At 37.6% G+C, this 5,740-nt stretch overlaps 1 non-coding gene across 1 annotated transcript; it reads right to left on the minus strand.

The window, feature by feature from the left end:
- Positions 1 to 450: 450 nt before the first annotated feature.
- On the minus strand, positions 451 to 556 carry LOC112414027 (U6 spliceosomal RNA). Its single transcript, XR_003006060.1, has one exon. It is a non-coding gene; the product is annotated as a U6 spliceosomal RNA (small nuclear RNA).
- Positions 557 to 5,740: the final 5,184 nt, after the last annotated feature.

Here is a 5,740-nt window from a genome sequence, read left to right on the forward strand (position 1 = left end):
CAAATTGGACTTACGAACGCGCTCTCCCAATGGCAGTCAGTGGTATGTAGGGGACTTACTGTATTTTCGGTCTGAGGTTGATTAAGGATGTGGAACCCATGAATATGGAAGGCCAACTGTATATGAGAGACAGAATGATGAAGCAAACGGATGAAATGTTAATAGCAGGTGAATCTGGGTAAAGAGTATTCTTGCTAATACCCTTGCTCATACAACCTTTCCGTGCTTGAACTAGTTTCCAAATAAAAAGTTTAAAAATTGAAGGAAAAAAACCCTGAAAGTAGCCTTCCACCTCAAACTCCTCTTCCCAGGAGTAGGTCAATGTTAACAATTTTGCATGTATATTTCTAGATCCATTTCTATGTATTTTTTATTGTGGTAAAATATACATAGCATAAAATTTACCGTGTTAACCATTTTTAAGTGTATATAGTTCAGTGCATTAAGTGCAAAAAAGTGGAATGCTTCTGGATTTATGTGTCATCCTTGTGCAGGGACCATGCCAATCTTCTCTGTGTGGTTCCAATTTTAGTCCACGTGCTGCCGAAGCAAGCGCTCTAGGCATTTTTATTTTTTTCTTTTTTTGCGGTACGCGGGCCTCTCACTGCTGTGGCCTCTCCCGTTGCGGAGCACAGGCTCCGGACGCGCAGGCTCAGCGGCCATGGCTCACGGGCCCAGCTGCTCCGCGGCATGTGGGATCTTCCCGGACCGGGGCACGAACCCGCGTCCCCTGCATCGGCAGGCGGACTCTCAACCACTGCGCCACCAGCGAAGCCTCTAGGCATTTTTAAACACGCATGTTCCAACATTATAAATGTAATCATACTGTACAAGGGAAGAAAAAGAAAAAAATGAAGGTGAAAGGTAAACATTCCTGGTAAAACAAAAAATTTGTGACTAGCAGAACTGCAGGAATGTTAAAGGAACTCTTCAGGCAGAAGGAAATTTTAATCCACATAAAGGAATAAATAACGCCAGAAATGGTAAATATGTGGGTAAATACAAAAATGTTCTTTCACCTACTTAATCTCTTTAAAAGATATTTGACTATTTAAAGCAAACATAATAAAGTGTGTGGGGCTTATAATATATGTAGAAGCAAAATGTGTGACAACAAATACAGAGGACAAGAGGAGGAAAATAGAAGTATCCTTTTGTAAGGTTCTTACATGTCACATGAAATGATAAAATATTATTTAAAGGGAGACTATGATTACTTATGATCAGTTGAATAACCCTAGAGCAACCACTAAAAAAAAATGTTTAAAGGAGGTATAGCTAGTCAGCCAATAGTGGTGATAAAATGGAATCATGAAACGATTAGATTACTACAAATGGATAGAAATGAAGGGAAAAGAGAACAAAGAATAGATTGGGACCCATTGAAAATAAGTGCCCAAATGGTAATTTTAAACCCAGTCACATCAATAATTACATTGAATGTAAACTGTCTAAACACTCCATTATTACATAGATCAAATCATTATGTTGTACACCTAAAACTAATACAATATTATATATCAAGTAGAATGCAATTCTTTTAAAAAAGCGCTCCATTAAAAGACAGAGATTGTCAGATTGGATAAGGAAAAGCAATCCTCAACTATATGCTGTCTGTAAGAGACTGACTTTAAATATAAAGACGTGAGCAGGTTAAAAACAAAAGGGTAATTTTTAAGTTATGTAAAAAGTTTATAAAAAAAAGAGTAAAAAGATAAATATATGCCACACAAGCTCTATGCAAAAGAAAGGGAATTGACTATATTAGTATTAGACAAAACAGATTTTAGATCAAGGGATCATAATAATAAAGGGATTAATTCATCAAGAAGAAAACAATGCTGACAGGGCTTCAAAATACATGAAGCAAACTGAGAAGTAGAAGAAGAAATAGACAAAATTATTATTGTAGATTTCAATGCTCCTCTCTCGATAATTATTAAAATATGTGGGCCAAAATATCAGTAAAGATACAAACAACTTGAATAACATATCAACCAAATTAAATTAATGGGCATTTATAAAACATTCCATCTAACAACAGCAGGATAAACATTATTTTCCAGTGTACATGGAACATTTACTAAGATAGACCATATTAGGGGCCATGAAACAAGGCTCCAATAAATTTTAAAGGATTGAAATCATTTATGCCATATTCTTTGACCACAATGAAATTAATTAGAAATCAGTAATACAGTCGCATAGCACGGGGAGATCAGCTCAGTGCTTTGTGACCACCTAGAGGAGTGGAATAGGGAGGGTGGGAGGGAGACGTAAGAGGGAGGAGATATGGCGATATATGTATAGCTGATTCACTTTGTTATACAGCAGAAACTAATACACCATTGTAAAGCAATTATACTCCAATAAAGATGTTAAAAAAAAAAATCAATAATAGAAAGATATCTGGAAACACTCCTGTTTGGAAATTAAACAACATATTTCTAAATAACACATAGGTCAAAAAAAAAAAATCACACGTGAAATTAGAAAATATGTTGAACTGAATGAAAACAAAAGCAGCATGTATTAAAACTGGTATGCATCTAAAGCAGTGCTATAAGGGAAATTTGTTACTTTCATTGCTTACACTGGAAAGAAGAAAACTTCAAAATCAAAAATCTAAGCTTCCACCTTAAGAAACTAGAAAAAGAAGAGCAGCTTAACCCAAAGTGAAAGGAAAGGAAAGAAATAACCAGAAATCAATAAAATAATAAATGGACAAACAATAGGGAAAACCAATGAAAGCGAAAGCTGATCTTTTGAAAATAAAATTGGTAAATCTCTAGCCAAGCTGAATAATAAAAGTATATAGAGGACAATTACCAATATCAGGAATGAACAATTCTACATACACTAAAATGATAATAAGGGAATATTATGAATAACTTTAAGCCAATACACACATCAAATTAGATAAAACAGAAAAAATTCCTAGAAAATCAGAACTAAAGCTCACTCAAGAAGAAATAATTTAAATACCCCAATTTATATTAAAAAAACTGAAGTAGAATTGAAGAAAACCCTTAAGTCCAGATGGCTTTACTGGTAAATTCTACCAAATATTTAATGGAGGAATAAACCCAATCCTACACAAAAAATTAGAGTGGAGAAGACTTTGCTATTTATTCTATGGAGCTAGTATTACACTAATACCAACACTAAAAAAGGAAATTAAAAGGATAGAAAACTACAGGCCAATACTCCTTATGAACACAGACACAAAATCATTAACAACATTTTAGTAAATCAAATCCAGCTGTATACAAAAAAGGAATGCATCATGACCAAGTGGGGTTTATCTCAGGAATGTGAGATTCATTCAACATGCAAAAATTAATAAATGTAATCCACCACATTAACAGACTAAAGAAGCTGTATGATCAGCTCAATTGATGCAGAATAATATTTCGCATTTTTAACACCCAATCATGATTAAAAAGTCAAACAAACTCTCAGCAAGCTAGAAATAGAAGGAAATTTTCTCAATCTGATAGAGGAAGTCCACCAAAAACCTATAGCTAACACCATACTTAAAAATTTTAAACTGAATTATTTTCCCCTAACTTTGGGAAGAAGGCAAGAATTCCTCTTTTGCCATTTCTATTCAACAGGAGTTCCTAGTCAATGTTATAAAGCAAGAAACCAAAATAAAAGCCACACTATTTTGAAAAGAAGAAATGAAGATGTCATTATCCACTGGCTATGTGGTTGCACATGTAGAAAATTCTAAGGAATCTACCAAAAAGCAACTATAACTTGGAACTAAGTCGATCAGAATTTGTAAAGAATTCACAAAATAGTAATAGGACAACCTGATTTTTGAAATGGGCAAAAGATGTGAACAGACACTTCACCGAAAAAGATATACTAGTGGCAAATAAGCACATGGGGGAAAAAATGCTCAACATCATCAATCATAAGGGAAATGCAAATAAAACCACAATGGGCTACCACTCTATACCCTCCATAATGACTAGAATTTTTTTGATTTTATTTGGGCAATACCAAATGTGGACAAAGATGTGAAGCAACTAAGACCCTCATACACAGCTGATAGGAATGCAAAATGGTACAGCCACTTTGGAGAACCCTTTGTCAATTTCTCATGAAGTTAAATATACATTTACCATATGACCTGCAATCCACTTCTACATATTCACCAAGCAAAATGAAAATCGACATCCATGTGAAGACACAAATATTCATAACAGCTTTCTCCATAATAGTCCAAAACTGGAAACACACCACACGTCATCAACAGATGAATAGAAGAACAAATTATAGATCACTCCCTGGCAATGTGAAGGGACAGACTTCTGAGATGTGCAACAACATGCCACACTGAAATTCGGTTTTGTTTGTTCTTTCACTCCCTTAGCTGCCTCTCCACCACACACACACACACACACACACACACACACACCCTCTGTCACTATATACCCCTTGAGATCAGGAACTGTTTCCTCTTTTCCTTTGTATTCCCAGTGCCTAGCACAGAGCCTGACCTATAGTAAATGCCCGGGAATTATGTATTGAATGAAAGAATATTATTGCTTTTCAGTGTTCATGATGTTCTTATTGATGCCAAGTCAGCTTGCAGCTTCCATATTCTGGGGCGTTGGGCTCTTTTCTCGTGTACTCTGGTGAAGCACACCGTCCACTTTGACTTCCAGATGACTGGTCGGCCGAGTTGACAGTGGCAGTAATGGAAGCTTCTGCACTCCTGCTCCAGTCTTTCCTCTTGATCCTCAAGGGGTTTGAGCTAAGGTTTCTTCCATCCCTTCTTTGGGCTCAGGCACAGTGCCAGCCTCAGCCCCAGTGTCTGAATCATATGCTCCTTTGGCCAAGTTTTAAGAGCCAACTTGCAATTTGGCCGTTGCAATATGTTCTGACTCCTTCGCATGTGGTTTGAGCTCATTGATATTCATGAGCTTGCAAACAGGAGACCCATCTCACTGGGAGGCTGGGCAGTGGACAAAGGGCCCTTTCCTGGTCTCCCTGTGATGTTGGCCAGGCTGCTGTGCCCACTGAGAATAGCCCAGATGCTTCTAGAGGGGTTCCTTAAGTCCCTGTCCAGATGGAACAGATCTTTCATCCCTGAGCTTTGGGTATCTTGGCCTCCAGAGATGAGTACCCAGAAGCCCACGTCGCTCTGGAAGACACTGACTGTGTTTTCACTTCTTGGGGACCCTGATGTGTATTTGATTCAGTTAAAAATGTGTAACCAGGTCCCGCATCCCACAGCAGCTAAGAAGGAATGCCAGAGCAGAGAGTAATGTCCACAGTGGCAGAGGTTGCTGCAGTTTCATGGGCCAGCAGCCAAAGAGACTGCTTTTTCTTGAAATAGGTTACTATTTCTCTCTTTTCTGGTTAGGTCATAGACTCATAATACAAGCATGCTTTTGCTTCCCTTAATTCAGTTAAGCCATTTTCCAGAATAAGCTCTCTAGCTCCTCAACTGAGTTCATTAACTGGTGTGTGCGCATGCATGTATACGTGTGTACCTGTGTATGTAAACAACTTAGGGGCCTAACCTAGACGGGCCACACTTTCAGGGAGTTCCAGCACATGAGGGCCTCCTGCTAGCTGTTGTAAAATAACAGTACTGGAATGTTTGTATTCAGATACATAGGACACACTATGTGTCAGGCACTGTGTTAAATACTTTTCAAGGTTTATCTCCTTGAATCCTTATGAGGACTATGGGAGGTAGGCCAGTCTTAGCCCCAATTCA

This window comes from Neophocaena asiaeorientalis, unplaced genomic scaffold (assembly GCF_003031525.2).
Source record: "Neophocaena asiaeorientalis asiaeorientalis breed wild unplaced genomic scaffold, Neophocaena_asiaeorientalis_V1.1 scaffold217, whole genome shotgun sequence".
NCBI lineage: Eukaryota > Metazoa > Chordata > Mammalia > Artiodactyla > Phocoenidae > Neophocaena > Neophocaena asiaeorientalis.